This window comes from Ornithodoros turicata, chromosome 9 (assembly GCF_037126465.1).
Source record: "Ornithodoros turicata isolate Travis chromosome 9, ASM3712646v1, whole genome shotgun sequence".
NCBI lineage: Eukaryota > Metazoa > Arthropoda > Arachnida > Ixodida > Argasidae > Ornithodoros > Ornithodoros turicata.
This window is the reverse complement of record NC_088209.1, coordinates 44692872-44710806: the sequence shown is the minus strand read 5'-3', so window position 1 is coordinate 44710806 and position 17935 is coordinate 44692872. Positions and strand designations below refer to the sequence as shown.

General features: G+C 47.2%; 1 protein-coding gene across 4 annotated transcripts in view; it reads right to left on the bottom strand.

Annotated features, from left to right (window-relative positions):
* The window catches only part of LOC135369087 (sushi, von Willebrand factor type A, EGF and pentraxin domain-containing protein 1-like), a 189071-nt gene that overhangs the window by 119058 nt on the left and 52078 nt on the right, over nt 1-17935 (bottom strand). The window lies entirely within an intron of this gene.

Below are 17935 nucleotides of genomic sequence, written 5' to 3'. Positions count from 1 at the left end.
TGGTGGCGTTGAAGTAGTGGGATAGCGGTTATAGATAGATCATAGTAATTACAGTTAATAAACAGTTAATTTCGATCAAAATTCACAAATTTTGCAAATTCATAACAATTTTTTGCCTGTAAAACAGTGAAATTGCACGTAGAGACCGGACACATATCGTTTTTCAGTATTTTTCATGATTTTGTCTTCACAGAAGCCACGGGATTGTTACTAAACTATATCCCCTGGTACACATTGCTGACGTTTTTCTTTTTTTCTCTGTATATGTGCTTGCAGGCCGTTTGCCACGTGGGACGCGCACCCATTAAGGAAACTGTGCCGCTCCCACGCATGGTGTCGGGTCATACCGCTTGTTGGTGTGCCCGGCTCTTTCCCTTTTCCATGAACTTGAAAGTTAGCTGCAATAAAAAAGTCACCCTGTGTGGAGGGCGTGTGTGTGCGAGTCCATCTCCTAACGGCATATCTCGACTTAGTAACAGCATTGCCTCTTCCCGGCGCATTTAGTCCTTTAGAGCTACATTTTTTCTGGTGCCGAATCCTGGGAGAGAAGAGCCCATATCGACGAGATACCACCGTGGAGTAATCGGCGGTGAACCGGCTCAAGCGAGAACGTTCCACAACCCATACAATCGAGGAGGCATTGGGTGTGGTCTCAACCTCATATGCTGGGCTCCTGCTATATGTTTTATATAAGGCAGGTCCAGCAGACATCATCCTCCAGTACGATCGCAAATATGGTGGCAAGGATGATCTTGAATCGTATTTGACTTTTCTGAAATGGAAGCTAAGGGGCCGCATGAGAGGGCAACGCGGGGGAGCAACCATGCCCCACGTAACGAAATCTGTAAATGGAGTGAGGAACAGCCAATGAAGTGACGAGACAGCGAGCTTGGTCCGTTCCAGCCAGAGGCTACGTCTGGACTGATTTATTTTTGGTCAGCGGAACGGTGGCGCCACGAGATGACCTGAGCAGATCAAGAAAATATCTTCCCGGAACAGCACCGCAAGCGGTACTGCCCCGACGACCTTATTATCGGCCGCGCGTTCAAAGAAACGGCCCACCCGAGGGCGGACCGCGTTCTCAAGGGGCCCCTCTCCGGCCCATCTGAGCAGATGACGATGAGCTGATGACGGTAGCGGTGCAGCTACAGAAGTAGTTTCCTGGCCGGATTGGCTTTGACAGTTGGCACGCAGGAAAGGTGTGCGCTTTGTGACTCTGCCGAGCATACTTTGCGGAACTGTACCACCCTCCTGTCCTTAGAACAGAAAAGGGAAATACTCAGAGATGAACGACGGTGGTTCTGACGCGGGAAACAATACCACGGGGCACATGATTGTAGAGTAGCTCCCGATTATGCTGTGCACGTCGTAACGGACACCTAACGATAATGCGCGACCCAACACGGAGACACCAAGGTCGTTCTGAGCGTGCTGCACCTGTTACTGAAGCGGAAACATAGCCAACGGAAGTCGCTGCCTTGAGAGGTTCGAATTTAGAGCCCTGCACCATCCGCGGATGGAAGCGGATATCCGCGGATATCCGCATTGCGGATTCGGATGAAAATTCAGAACTTTCTGCGGTGTGCGGTCGGATACGGATGGCGCGAGGTCGGATGCGGATCGGATGCGGATACGAAGGCAGCGGATCGGATGCGGATATACCGCGGGCTGTAATTTTTCCACCAGCAATTTATTTGTATTGCGCTGCGACAGCGACCGAATGCTTGGGTTCACCTTTGACCATGCACGGCCAAGACGGGAGAGAAGGCATTCTGGCGTCTCGAACCGCGCTAGCACCGACGAGGTAGCGTTCCACGCGTTACAGAAGGCTCTCCGTAACGCGTTTGTTGAAATGTTTACCTTTGCTTGTCGTCGTGAGTCGTTCCGTGACAGCATGGAGGCATCCGAAATTATACCAACATATGCTTCCGGCGGCCTTTACGCGTCCTTCGAAACGTGCGGATTTTGCGGATCGGATGCGGATGGTGCGTTTTGGTCAGCGGATCGGATGCGGATGTAAACTGTTGTGTGTGTTGCGGATGCGGGTCGGATGCGGATAACGGTTGCGCGGATGCGGGTCGGATGCTGATGCCAAAAATCTCATCCGCGCAGGGCTCTAGTTCGAACATGCCACAACTGCTACCGTGCTCGCGCAGACTTTGCGCACGTATGTGGAGAGCGAAATTAACCAAAAGCCAACACGGGTCATGATGGACACAGGCCGTCAACTTACGTTCATTAAAAGGTCATTGCCAGAAACACTTCGGTTCAAAGTAGTCCGGGAAGAAGAGCTAACATTCCACACATTTGGCTTCTAGCTCAACGGCAAACAGCAAATGCCGCAGAGTGCAAGCACGTTTGTGTGATCAGTTTGACCGTAACAAAATCATAATCGAAGCGCTGGAGATGCCAGAAATGTGCACCAACGACCTGAGAGCTAAAATGGAACAATCAACAAGGTGGTTATCGCCCCGGTAGCCACCTTGGTGGCGTTCCGATTATCAACGAACGCTACGTGATTGACTATAATCTGCTCGCTCTGTATGTGAGGTTCGGGATGAAAATAAAACATATCCACATTATCTCGTTCCGCTGAGGCAATTTTTTTGTCTACCTTCGTGCATAGAAACCTCGAGTTGAGGAATGCAGCGACACTAAATTCCCGCGCCTCGTGTATAAGACCATGAGCATGACAAAGAGTACCTTTGCCAAGGTGATTCAAAATGTAAGGCCCGTGTAAAAGTATGCCTTAGCCTACGCGAAGAAACTGCGCTCCAACATGCCAGTTCTGTCGACTGCCAGCGTTTTCACATTCTGAGTGACAAGGACATCTTGTACGAGATGAAACAGTGCCGCATCAAATGCACGCATCCCCTTTACATGGGCTTCACTATTTTAGAGAACTCCGAAGTGTACATGTACAGCGCCATTTACGAGTCACTCTTCTCTTGCCTCACCTGTCCAGTGCAGTTGATCAATGGCGATACAGGCAGCATCGTGTTTGCTCTCACGTGCGAAAGCATCAAAGAACAGCTGATGAAAATTGTGGACGACCTCGATCTGTCGTCCTACACACAAGACTATCAGCTTTACAACGCTGAACGTGAGAACCAGATGGAGTACTTCAAAGACTAAACAGGAGGACGTGTCATTCAGGTAATTGTGGCCATCAGAGCAAAAATGGACAGCAGTCTCTTGACTGGCACTCAGAAACCGACACCTAGAGCAAAAGGATGTTAAGAAAGACGCGGTGAGGAAACATTTATTGCACGACACGTACCGAGATTCCCTATTCAACGAAAAGACAATCTCTCAGAACCAGTGCATCATTCAGAGCATAAAGCAGACAATGTATTTCGAGACTCAAGAAGAGTTTGGTCTCCTACGATGACAGGTGCTATCTCGTGGATGTCGTACGCTGCTTCCCTTACAGCAGGTGCGAATGTAGTTTTGACGGTCATCATATTACAGTAGTGCTCTCTTTGTGCAGCATCATCGACGGAAAAACTCGAAGGGTAGCCCATGAATGTTACAGGTGAACGAAGAGAACGGTCCTGCCCTCCATGCACGCACGAAATTAATAATCGTGAGAGTGAAAAACAAAAATTTGTAGCCTAGAAGGTTTCTCCTTTTCTCTCTTGCGAGGACAGGAGGATCACAAGAAGTGCGGTCATCATGCCAGTATGACAGTGGAATAGATACATAAAAAGACTATTGCACCAGCATGCTAGCACGGTAGCCTAGCGCAAATTCGTTGCTGCAATAATAATTCCCCTTAATCTCTATTCTGTAATCCTCTCGTAATGTTTTGTTCACGACATTAGGTAAGTCGGGGAAAGTGTGGACGTCTGTCGATGTGTATCAGAGATAAATGCATATTTAGATTCAATAAAAGATTGTTCCGTTTTGGTACATCAGCAAAATTTCAATAAATCAGTAGTGAAATGAAAGACCTGGACCGCTTGCAAGAGATGCATTGCACTTCACGTGAGCAATGGAATGAGCGAGGAGTTTGTAACTGATCGATCGAGTTGTGTTTACACGACCAAGATGAGAATTATATGAGTTATGCTTGTCCAAATTGCCATGCTGCGTCTACACCTGTGTAATTTGGGGCGATGTTTGCTCCTTTTCTTATTGAAGCCTGCAGCGAGTGTTGACCCGACTGGTAATACCAGAGGGTACGGTATTGTTGCAGGTGCAGGGGGGCTGAGCTCCTCTAGGCAAACCCATCTGGGTTCTGGCGCAGGAGGAATGCACTGACCAAGGTTAGTGTAGCATCTAAATGGGTGTTGAGTACTAGGAAAGAACTCGTGACTCAGCCGCCATACTGTCGTTTTATTCCGGGTCGAAGACTGTTCGTTCCAATGTTGCCAGGCGCCGACTTATACAATTTTCAGTGGCAGCCATAGTGTGAACAAGCATAGTTTAAGTGTCAATACTACATCATCCCCCCAGGAAAGAAAAAGGACGGGATGATAGGACAATAGCACAAATATTCAAAATCTGAACACATTTACAGTATGTTGACGTTTAGTCAGTGATAAAATCGGTGAGACGTGCAGGAAGTCTGCTCTGACGGCGCGGACGAGATTTCTGGGACGAGTTGAGATAGTCCATTATGGGGACGTCTCGGGTATTTTCTATAGCGGGAACGGGATCTTTCGTGTGACTCGGTGAAGAGGAGTCTGTCCCGGGTGCGTTTGCCATCCAAGTGAGGAAATCATCGTGAACTTCGCGTTGTTGAGTCCTAATGACATGGTTCGACACTAGCTTAAAGAAGCTTGCATTTCGTTTAATGGTGCTTCCTTGCCTCTTAGCTGTGACTGTGTTTCTCTTGTTGTCGGCATATTTTTTCCCTATGATACGGCGTTGCAAGTCTATGAAGTGGTGTTCTTCGTGTGATGTTCTGTGGCGAGATAGCTAGGTAGTGCAAAGTTCATTTCTCTGCCGAAAACTAGGGCATAGGGAGGTTTTCCCGTGGTCTCATGAGGTGTGGCTCTGTAAGCCGAAAGGAAAATTCCAAGCTGCTTTGTCCAATCCTTTTCCGCCGATGACTGTTGCTTGCACGAATCGTTTGAGAGTACGCATGAAACGTTCCACCTCGCCATTGGCCTGTGGCCAATAGGGCGTTGCTCTGTGGTGCTTTATACCATGGTCTTGCAGGAAGGTTCTGAAGGAAGACTGGAAAGGAGGTCCGTTATCGTTCTGTATTTTTTTGGGAAGTCCAAACAGACTGAACGTGTCCTTGAGTCGTTGAGTCACTGTTGCAGCTGAGATGCTTGAAAGTATGTGTACAACGGGATAGCGCGACATATCGTCCATGATGACCATTGCGTATTTCCCGTTTGGGAATGGCCCGGCGAAGTCGATAGAGAGGGCATACCAAGGTACCACAGGCTTTGATGGGACCTCTATGGGGTCTTTTTGATGTCTTACAACAGTGGCTTGGCAGGGTAGGCAGTTTTTCAATTTCCTTTTTACTTGACCTTCCATCCGGGGAAACCACACTTTGCTCTGAAGTAATTTTCATGATGCCCTGGTGACCCTGATATGCTAGTGTGATGGCTCGTTGTTGGAGTGACGTAGATAGCACGAGCTAGTGTTCCTTGAGTATGAGGCCTAGGTCACTCACTGACAGTTGATGTCGAACTGAGGTGAAGTCTTGTACTGACTTCTCAGACCACATGGACGGGTTGTCTAAGGCCTTGATTACTTGTTGAAGAAGCACATCCTGTGAAGTTTCCTGAACAATCTCCTGTAGGGTCATACTGCGAGGGACGCAAAGTTGTGTCAGGAAGCTGACATATTCGTTGAATGGATGGTGTTTTGGTGTGGCTGGGGTAACTACTTTTAACGGGTGTAGTGACAAATAATCAGATGAGTTGCTGATCCCATGTGTGCGTTCTACGGTGAAGGAGTACTGTGTTACCTTCAAGGCAAGCCTTTCAAGTCTGGCAGATGGGGATGCTCGACGGTTGTTGAGAATGAACACTACCGGTTTGTGATCTGTGAGCAATTTGAAATGAGTTCCATATAAGTACAGATGGAAATGCTCTGTACCCCATGCGGCCGCTAGGAGTTCCCTCTCAATCTGAGAGTACCGTGTCTCAACTGGCGTGAGTGCTTTGCTTGCATAAGCCACTATTTCACGTTTTCCATTTTTGTCTTGTGAAAGTATGGCGCCAAGGCCTGCGGGTGAGGCATCTACAGTCAAAGTGATGTCCAGGGAGCTATCAAAGTATGTCAAGCTGGATGCCGCCGACAACTTGTCTTCAAGTGTCGTGAATGCATGTTCTTCCTGAGGTCCCAATACCCGTTCAGTGAATTTTTTTTGACAACCTCCTCAAAGGGCGAGTTACATCAATGAGGTTGGGAAGAAATCTGTCACAGAAGTTTATAGTTCCAAGGAGGCTCCTGAGTTCGTGGATGTTCGTAGGTGGCTGCAGCTGGCAAAAAGCTTGTACTTTTGAGGGGTCGGGGGATATGCCTGCTGCTGAGAAGAGGTATCCAAAGAAGCGCAGTTCGGGCTAGCTGAAGGAACATTTGCTTACGTTTACGGTCACCCCAGAGACGTGAAGTCTTTCTAGGGTGTTATAGAGAGCAAAGTCATGTTCGGCTTGAGTTTTTCCGAAGACTACAATGTCATCACTGAGGTTGATGACATTGGGGATACCACTCAGTGTTTGTCTGATGGCGTCCAGAAAAAAAAAAATTGTCTAGTGATGATGTCGTCCACTGTCGGGCACCTATGTCTACGTCGGGCACTGTCTCGAACCTACGGAGGATCGCATAGCAAGCAATGAACAGTGTCTGATTTTTCGAAGTGGGTTTGTCGGCCTTTGTGTGCTGCGGGCAAGACTTCTTTCTTTTTTTGCCTTCTAGATTTCTGTCTTTTTAGGTCGCCGCGCTTATTTCCGTTATGGAAAGTACTACACGTTACACGGCAGTTTGTCAATATGGATAAGTGAAATCAGTGAAACCAAGTGTGAAAACAACCACCGAAAACAAATAAGGTACAATAAAACGATGCTAGATTATGTCCCTGCTGCGTCATCACACTGTTATACATCGGTCCTTGATGACCTCCTAGGGATAACCAAAAGAATATCGTAAGGACATGTGAGAGTCCCATTTTAACACTTGAGGGATACCCTGAGGACTGACTTCGCCCTCCTGCGGACGTCCTGCCTATGATAACCGCAGGATATCCCAGGGACGACAGTGTGTTCTTAGGGGGTTCAGTACAGCAGCCATTTCGCCCGTAGCTGGCAGTCAGTAGCTACTACTTTCAATCACCCTGTTAAATTACAAATGGCGTCCGACCGGCGCCAGCACTCAACGACAACTCAACGAAGCTTTCGCGTGTGAGTGTATGAGGTTGCTGCAAAGCACCCGCCGCACCCCACATAACCCTGGCGGCAGCCCTAGGAAATATGTGCGTGAGTCCGGCCGGCGCCGTAGGGATGCCCGTCTGTTTCTCGGAGTTTCCACCGGATCCACGACGTGATTGTAGTCTCGTGATGCGGTCTCGGACAAACTGTTGCGTCGTGCGTAGCGTTTGTGGTGCACACGCACACGAGCGCCCCACCAAGTACAAGGTTCTACAGCTTCCTGTCGAGGCCACAGGAAGCGGACAGCAAGTGAAGATGGGTCAGCCGTCCGACGTGTCACAAAGTAAGCCACTCAACTGCTTTTACCTCACTTCTTTTAAGCCCAGTGAGCAACATTCAGTGCTACAATTGTTTTCCACTCTCACTTCACTCCATTATGAATTCAGTTGTGGGAATCGAAGCACGCAGCTTGAAACCCGTTGCACCACTTTTAACTCTGGCTTTCGTGTACGCTGTAATTCTCATTCCCCCACGTCCTTGATAGAGACAGGAAGCTGTGAAAGCCAACCAAGTTCAGCCGCGTCCGCAGTCACCACTTCGTTGGGGGCACGAAGTCTGAACACCTGAACAGCCCGGCGTATATATGTTTCGAGCATATTTCCGTGGTGCTAAAAGAAGCTAGCTTCCCAGACGGCGCTGGGACGTTTCCGAAGGTACAGTAAACTATTAAATGTGTTGCACATGCATCTCAGGCAGCCGCACTGAGGTAAAGAGCTGTAACAGCCCAGTTGTTTCTTGTTCAGGTTCGTTCTTTGTTTCATCTCTTTTGTGCTGCAAATATACAACGTGATTGTCGCGTGTGTTGCACGGTACTGCACCAGCAGCTCGATCTATTAGAACCTGCGTGATACTGTCTGCATTAAAACTGGTTTCGTGCAGAGCATGTGATCGATCGTAGCCTCAAACTACATTGTAGTGCCTTTTTCCCTACACACCAAGGGGAGTGCTGCTCTAGCAATGCTCGACCTGAGTGACCCAGTGGAGTGCGAATCTAGCCATAAGGCAATCGATGTAGGTACTTTTACTTCGGGTAGCATCACATTCTCCCTCTGTGTACATTGTCATTGCCGCCATTGCGGAGTGCATGATTGACGATCCCCTGTTGGTTCCTCCCGGCGATGTTTCGTCTCTACAGGAAAACGACCCGAACGACGCCAACTCCGTGAGTTGCAGCGATGTTTCGGATGCGCCTTTAGTAATCGCTGAGAAGGACGGTCAACGTGCTCTGCCTGTTTCGTACTCGTTCACGCGTTAAACGTTCACTCTTAGAAGGAACCTCATGACTCCAGCGATTCACATGGATTTGTGGCAGTGTCATGCCAGGAGGAGGGATGGCATACAGTCAAGAGCTCTAAATCCAACAAGAAACGGGTTCACAAGAAGCCCAGGTGCAGTGACAAGCTGGCTGTGTCAAGGCGCTTAATGCGTGACACAAACTTTACCACGTGGTGTGTGCGACAGCTCTATGAGGCCCTTTGCGAAGCGTCTTTCACGGTGCAGGGTCCTCAACACCAAGTGAACCAACACCACGTACCGTCCCGTCTGATTGAAAGTGGATGTGCTGTGGCAACTCTCTCATTATATCTTATCGATACGGGAAAGACTCCGGCGTTTCGGATTGTCCAGAACGGACGTATGTGTGGTGTGCTGTTAGGTAGAAAGCCACCAACACGTGTCGTCGAGAAAGCAGCCCGCGTTCATACTCCTCGTAGCAGAGATCTACTTCCAGCTCTGGTGTGCCAGGACAAGGAGTGTGTATGGTGGTCAGCCAGCAGACCTCGTGACCTTAATTATTTCCACATGACTCGGCCTCAAGTCATATTTGAAGGCGGAGCTCAGGTCGCTCGGGAGAGACGCCTTCCGCCATCGGTGGAGAAGTCACTGTGACATGTTTGTCCTCGTGAATGGACACATTGTGGTAAAACTTTAAGTGCTTTACAGACCAATGCACGGCCATGTGGTGATTTACCTGCTTTCTCTTTTCCTTCATAATTTATCTCATGCGCTGCTTATTTGCAATTCATGTTTAAGACCATTTACGCATTTGCAGAATAAGTATGAGGGTAGCGTGTACACACTTCGTACACTAGTTCCCAACGTCAGCTATGGAAGTTGCTACATCTACCAGGGGAAAACGAAGCTTCTTTTGGACGGTTATGAATATGTCAAAAGCTACTGAGAAATAACTGGATTCGATAGCGGTGTAAGTCGAAAAACAGCAGAAACTGCAAGAGAGTTCTCACGAGGAAATGAAAATCCGTGTGGGCTCTACGGTGTTTTATAATGAGGTGAGCAATTGTTCGGCTTCAGCGTTTCATTGGTAATTGTCCTGTGAGCAATTGTCCGCGTCGCGCGATAACATACTCCACACATTATTACGGAAATAGTGTTGTTGAACTCTCCACCACTCAAAAGAATACTTAGCCTTGTACTATTGTTTATTCCACTTGTTGAATTGGAATGTACGTATTTCAAACCCCAGAGAACCGAAACTCAGAAGGCAATAAAGGAATATACAGTGTAGTCAGGTATCTGTTTTGCCGCTTTATTTGTTACATTAATTCACAGTCTAAGATGTCCCGTCACGTCACAGTAGCAACTTTCAATAGTTTTCATTTTGGGGCCTTGTGATTTTTGGACTTCCCGATTGTTCGCGGTTTTGATTTTTCCTCCTTTCGTGTGTTCTTTATCCTTTTTACTTTTCCCTATGTTTTTTTTTTCTTTCGAATCAAACCGTAAGGCTCTGAATCCCCTGGTTTTTGTAATTATTTCGGCCTTCTGATAGTTTGGTCTGAGGTTTTAGGTCTTATGATTGACACCATCTTTCGGAGCGCAGGAGCCAGACAATTGCTAAATATCTTCGTCATTCAATAGGTATGTAGTGGGTTTATTTGCCATTTTTTCTAACATACCAGCACATACGAAGCGCAGAACTGGCTTATATCTACACAAAAGGAAAAACAAAACTATACACACACAAAGATGTGTGAGCTTCGATTCGCCTTTGCAAGGGTGCGTTCTCGGGGATCGACAGCATACCGCTTATATTGATGCTCACCGAATGGCTTTAGCCCAGTATCAACTGAATCGAATCGCTTCCTACCAACATCTGCTGCCATTACATCAGTTCATCTCACCATTAGGCTACAGTAGTGATGCTGCCCATACTTGTTAGGCAATACAATACCACCACTACTGTTTTTTTGTTGTTGTTGTTGTTGTTTTAAATAATTAATTGGGCTAATTCATTACTGGAAACATAGTTAACTGTCGACGAGGGTTTCTGTGTTTTTTAAAGAATCCATGACTTGAAAACCCGAGACCAGGTAGAGGACGATAATAGACAAACACGGTCCGTGTTTGTGTTTGTCTGTTATCGTCCTCTACCTCGTCTCGGGTTTCCAAGTCATGGATCGTCACCACCAGCTCGCTTACTACCTAACTTCTCTTTCGTTTTTAAGAATTTTTCGCTGCAAGTTCCGGTCGGTTACACCAAGGGTCGGAAAGCGTCCGAAGTACAATACAAAAGTTGGGTGTTCTATTTCATTAATTAGCGTATAGAAATGATCCACTCACTGCTCAGTTCTTAGCAAATGTCAGAGGGACGTTCAGTGAAAAAAAAAAGCTTTTCGAAAGCATCACCTGTTTACGAGATATTCAATTGTCTCGCGATGTAAGCTCATGAACTGTTGTTATTAATACTAATTCTTTAGCCCGGTGACCTTCATGAAACACACGGTAGAACATGGTCCACGTTAGTATTTTTGGCTTCACGGTCGTCCTCCGCTTATTGGCTGGTCCCCACTACATCAGAGAGCCACCCCCTCTCGTTGATTGGTCTATTCCACTGACTGCTGACTCTATTCACCTGACTGCTTACTGGCTGGCCTGCCCGCCAGCAACATTCATTTTGCGGTGCCCCTGCACACAGTCATTGACCACGTCTTTTCCAAGGCGCTACCGCAGCTTGGGGGCTCGTCTTCTATGACCGTCATTGGTCTTTTCCACTCATTGGTCCCTAAACCAGGACAACTCTCACATTTCCAAGGCAATCCTTTGCCATCTGAGGTCCACTCCTCTTCGCGCACACTCTACCCTACACAAATTCATGTCATACGTGTTAGGGCGTGCCCAAACGGGATTTTCCTGTCTTCGCACAGTTACCGCACTTTCCTCCTTTCCACATCGGCTCACCAGAATTCTCCAATAGATTACGCGCTCCTCTTCTTTTACGTTTCCCCAAAGAGAAAATGGGAAACAATGAGAGCTGAATTTCAATGCTTATGAAGCAATGTTTGAGAAAATATATACCGGTATTAAGAGAGGCTGAAAGGCTGACTTCGCAAAAATTCGAAAAAAAAATTTGGTGAGCATCATACCGCACACGAACCATCCCTTCGATACCGAATACAACATTCGCAGTCGTTTCATGCGAGAAATTAATTCGCGAATAATGGCAAGAGCACACAGAAACCGAAATGCGAAGAGCGGCTCAAAGCTCCATACTACTGCGGTTCGTCCGGACGAGGCTTCCGTGACGTCACCCAGCATTGCCGTCTGCTTCCAAGCATAGAGTTAATGGAAGACTCTAGGGAACGTACTTGGCACGCAGTCAGTCGGATCCTCCTATCCCCGAGCGTGACCGCTGGGCGCGGCTATCCGTTGGTCATAGACAGTGTTAGTGGACGAATTTCTGCGCACCATAACTACAGCGGAGCTGCTTCGTTTGTTGTCAACCCTGTGCAGTCACGTGGGATAGCAAATGGGAAAACAGGCAGATGGAGGCATATGATGGTGGGACCGCCGTCCAGGGAAGGAAGCGAGGCAAGCCGTGTCACGTGCGAACCTTTCGGATGCTAGCAGAATTCAGTAGTGTTATTGATATCACAAGATAAGCGTTGTCATCTGTATTTCATCTGTGAGATTACCTGTGACACCACCAACCTTTTGCTTTCCACTGACACGGATGAACATGCTTACAGCCTATGACGTGTTCAAGCGATGGGGTAACTTCGCCAATAATCCTGGCGGTTACCTGGTACAGGGAGCATCCCAATGAACCAAGGAAGACTACTGAGGGATGCTCGCATGTTTTCTGTGGTGGGTAGTCCTCTTGGACTACCCAAATCTCAGAGCAAGAGGGTTAGCACACTCTTCCCTCTCCTGTGCCACCATCATCTCTCCCCTCCCTCTTTCACTTCACCCTCCCCTGGGTGCACCGAGCCGCCACTTAAGTGCAGGCTGACCGCACCCTAAATCACCCCCCCCCCCCCATGACGTGTTGAAGTAGCGTTTGTAGGAAAATCAAGGAGAACGCTCGATTGCTTCATAAGATGATATGCAGTGTTTAAAACACGACATCACTATTTAACCACTCGAATTTACGGGTTTTCAATGTATGTCTAAGTCACTTTAGCGAACGAAAGCCACATTTTAGCGGCAGTTAGGCTTAGCAGGGCGGACATAACGGAGCAGCCCGTTTGGAGCCGAGTTTATTATTAGGTTAGTCCAACTTCGGTATTTGCACTGTTATGTCCAGGTTGGTCTAAGTTCGCTGTTTGCAGTTTCCCGCGCGCAACTGTGCATTTTGTAGTCATATAACATTTATTTACAGTAGTTTATTCTGTAACGGGGATTTCGATCACTTTATTTCGAGGTACACCACCTAAAAAACTAAGAAAACCGTTTAGTAGATGTGTAGAAATCCATCGAACCGGTAAAGAAGTACGAAGGGAGTTGCCTCAGGACAAGGAGCCGCCGATATTTCGAACAGAGACTGTTCTTCTTCTGGGCACTGTCCTCAACATTGGCATAGTATTTAAGGGGTTGGGTTTGTGGGTCAACAGCCCGGAGGGAAGAAAGAGTACGTACAGGCTTTTACGGCCGGAATTGAATGGCCGCTTTGTTAGAGTGTGGAGGGGATTATGTGAATGAAACGATCTTGGCTCCAGACCGGTTACAGAAATGGGAGGTTCACGAACACGGTGACGAAACCGGACTACAGGCAGGAATTGGCGAGCATTCCAAAAGAAAAGGAGGTTAGTGGTTACTTGGGGAAAATTCCAGAGCGAGCAAAGCATTTTTTGTTCTAAGATGTATATTCGTAATACAAAGTTGTGGAATGCAATAAGGAAAGAAAAAGATAGTGGCCATGCAGAACATAACAGATGATAAAGGGGATAGAAGGGAAAAGGTCTGGGCATATTTTATTTGTGAAGTGTTTCTAGGGTGCCTTCTGATTTGTTGATACCGAACAGGTGAAGGGCGTTGAACTTGTATATGAGATAAGACTCCCTATCACGTCTGTCACGTGCGGATCTGAATCCCGTTTCTAGAATATATAGTTTACCATTGTCAAAATTGTGACCAAGAACGTTAAAGTGTTCGGCGACTGCTTTGGGGAGTTTGTTGGACGTGTCGGTTCTACGTCCGGTAAGGCGATTGTTCATTTGTTTGCCGGTTTCACCAATGTATTGCATAGAGCAGACACCACATTCAATGCAGTATATGACATTGGAGCTTGTACATGTGAATGCGTCGTTAACGAAGTGCGTGTAATTGCTCGCAGTGCTTTTGATGGAGTTAGCGTGTTGAGCATGCTTGCACTGCAGCGCAAGAAGTCACAGGAGCATGTTCCAGTGTACTGAGTGCTCGTTTTGCTGATTTTAGCATTGACCAAGGAGTTTGCTAGGTTTAGGCTAGAAAATCGTCTAGCGTGCGCTGTCGGTGAGCGAGGCACGCAGTAGGTAGCAGATCAAGGCGCCACATTTGCTCTAGATTAAGCGTTTGTTCGTGGTTTCACAGTTGTGCATGCTACAGCATCTGTTTAATTATGAAACGATTTCTGACCGCTGTCAAACGGAAATCATCTTTGGAGTCCAAAAGTACGAGAGCTGCCATTGTGCAAGACTTTTTCTCCCAGAGGACTTGCTCTCAATGTAGCTCCAATAAAATGTCAGTGCATCGTTTTAGCTAACGATCATGCGATGAGATCGGAAGACCCCCGCCATCGCGACTAGGGAAACCACGAAGAGGGCTGCGACGAGGTCATCTATTTTTCTATGGGCCATGGGGCTGGAAAGTTTGGGAACCGCTGCCTTAATGTTATCTAGAGAAGCCTTGAGAGATCTTCCAACGCACCACAGCATTGTATAAAGAAAGGTGGTCTGGCCATTAATGGCAACTGTCTATACCTGGAGCTCCACGCACTTTTTGAGGTGTCTGGCCAATCACCAGTCGAGAGGCAGTTTAGTATTACAGGCTATCCAAAGCTATATTTCGCTCTGGCACCACCATGTTGGGGAAACTGGATTGGTTTGGATTTAAACAGATAACCCAGGTGATGTACCAAACCTATGGATTTTGCTACTGCTTCTATCAACGCCATCTGCATGGGGAGAGCCATTTTGGAAAGACACAGAACTGCACAAATGGTTGCTCATTCATTGGCCGGAGAGCTGCAGAACCGCTTCGTCGTACGTAGACAGCTGCCAGTATGAACTTTTAGTCATGGAACACAAGCAGACGGAATCCGAAATGAGCAAAGAATCAAATTCAGAAAAAATGCGAAACTTTGCGCATCAGTAGCGTCTTTCCTGCTATCTTCTTGGGATCACGGTCCGCACAAAGTCGAACGTCAGCGACGAAACGTATCATTTTCGCGTAAATAATGATGACGGAGTGAATGTTGAAACTGATTTTGCAGATAGTTACTGATATGTATCTGTTTGAATATACCGCGTTGGACTGTACGAGTAATGCATAGCAACATGAGACTAGCGTGGAGGTGCTGTTTGGTGGCTTGTTTTTTCTCGTGCTTCGTGCACTTGCGCTCTGGGCTGGATAATAAGGTTATCTCTGGGACTTATTGGTCTTCGTACAACGACTCTCACACTTCAACTGGCGACGACGGATGTGGAACGACCACACAGAACAATGTGTACGAAGGTGGCTGGAGATTCGACGCACAGCACCAGAGCTCTCGGGTACTTTGGACGCATGAAGCCGTTCGACAGGAGTTTGCCAGACGTCTGGGAATGCTACCTCGAATGCATGAACTTGTGCTTCGCAGCCAAGGGCACCTCATACGAGGATCGGGAGCAGTCAGTCTTCTTAACACTCTGCGGACCCGAGACATATGCCTTGGTGCGATCTCTCTTACTTCCACGGAAGCTAGTTGACTGCTGTTATCAAGACGTTCACACGGAGTTGACGGAGAACTTCCCCCCGCAACCTCAGAGATACTTCGGCGGTTCTATTTCCGCAAGAGAGACCAACAAAAGGGTGAGTCAATCACCAGACACATCGCCGAGATTCTCAAGCTCAGCGAGTTTTGCAAACATCACATACCTGGATAACATGCTCCGTGATCGTCTAGTGTGCGGCATTGGGGACCAAGTGACACAGAAACACTTATTTGCGGACCCGAAGCTCAAGCTGATCGCGGATGTCAGCGTTGGAGACAGCTCTAGCTCCTAAGGCTGCCAACAAAAATGTTTCGGAGATAAAAGACACAACGGAAGACTCTTCCGGTGTAAAACTTAATTTCGTGAAAAATGTGCGAAAAAGCACACTCGTAATTTGCTTTTTTTTTTTTTTTTTTTTTTTGCTGTTTGTCATTTTTCATGATGTACAGGTGTGCAAGGACCTTGTATAGGCTTGATTTAGATTATGCAGGACCATTCCAGGGGCAGGGGTCCTTAATCATGGTCGACGTTTTCGAAGGTGGTCAGAGGTATACCGGTAATGTCGATGTCGGCATCGGAACTGATTCGTCAGCCCTCCCTGGGGGACGTCAGCGGCGTCGAGTCTTTGCGTCTCACGGTCTCCCTGATGTCGTTGTCTCCGATAATGGTGTAGCATTCAAGTTAGCGGAGACTGCAGAGTTCCTACACAGGAACCACGTCACTCAACTTTTCTCGCCACCGTATCGCCCACAATTACAAGGTACAGTGCGAAGATGGTGAGGTACAGAGAGCTCACGTTGACCAGATGCACCAGCAGAAGGCACAGATGACAGGGGCCGGGCTATCGAACGACGGTTATTTCTACTGGTACCCAGCCAGCTCTCATCCAGGTGTATTCAGGTCCTTCCGACAATGTCGACAACAGCACAGTTCAACCGCACAGGTCAGGTCGAGGAAAGATGCGGCCAGATTTCTATGGCGTGGTGGTTCCCTCACTTGGTGGTGGGCTTTGTACAACAACTCGAACACTTGATGGGGTAAAAAAGTGACCTTTACTTGGCAAATTCCCAACTTCAATTTGCAAAATTTTACATAATTAAACTTTAAATCAGGAGGTGGCCAAAACCTAGTAAAAACAAATGCCGTTGACCACATGATTCTAGGTAGTGTAGTTTTTATTATAATTCAATGAGACGTCTTCTGGGACACCTTGTATGTTTGTGGTGCATGCAGAACGGGTTCATTCGACAGATGCGCAGTGAGTACACTGCAGTATGGTGGTGTGCATGCCCTGAATTGGTGCAGAAACTCACACAGCGCTGAAGGCAATGCGCTGAGTGCATAAGCTCCCGAAACACGTGTGCATACCTCGTGTAAGTGCAGGAAATTTGAATTCATGGGTCCTTTCATCGCATAGCATCAAGGCAATCAATCCTCTCAAAAATCTAGATTTTCACAAACATGTGCTCAATAGACGTTAAAATCCATCTCTCGTCTTTTTATTTTCTCCCTGGGGGGCGTTGAAGGCAGAGACACATATAAAAAGCAGTCTGGCCATTGGGGAGAGCCTAAAAAAGAGGCTGGACATGTCAATCAAACTTGAGGGCTTTTCAGTGCTTGCCATTTTCTATGGGAGCCGCTATGACACCAAAATTACCCAAAAATGGCGGTGAAGATTGATACGGCAAGGCAAAAATTTCATGACAAATTCTTTTCATAAATTACTTTAATTTCATTCTGCAAGACTGTATTCTCTAACACTATTCTCTAGAAATCGCCTTTAAATTATACTCCCGTACCGATATTTACGTAAAAAGAACATGTTTCCTCGTTGTTAAGCCTAGCAAAAACTGTGAAGCACAAGAGAAGTGGAGCTGTTGCATAAAATCTCGCGTTCTTGCTGAATTTTATTCACATAGTTGGGGCAGTCTATACCATATCAAGAACTAGCCTACCAGTCGTTCTAGAAGAGTAAGCAATGAGCGGTTCAGGTGCTCTTGATATATTGGGGACCAGCCACCCGGACCTATTGGACCCGATTCTATGCTACTCACACCTATTACTACTGACGCTACAAGCTGCAATGGTAAAAAGATGAATAGCGTGGCGGACGTGTGTTGCCACGTGCCCTCAGGCGGTGGAAAAGAAAGAAATGGAACGAGGTGAAGAGGAGGAGAAGGACATCAGGACAGTCTGTAGCCAGCTCTGGACGGTGTAAGTGGTCTTAATAAACTACTGGTAACTTTGACTACGTTACAGAAAGGAACTTCCTTCGTTCCCGTGAAAGACAAAATTTGTGAAAACTTGAGCTTTCGCACAAATATGCCCCGTTGAAAGAAAAAAACATTGGAGGCA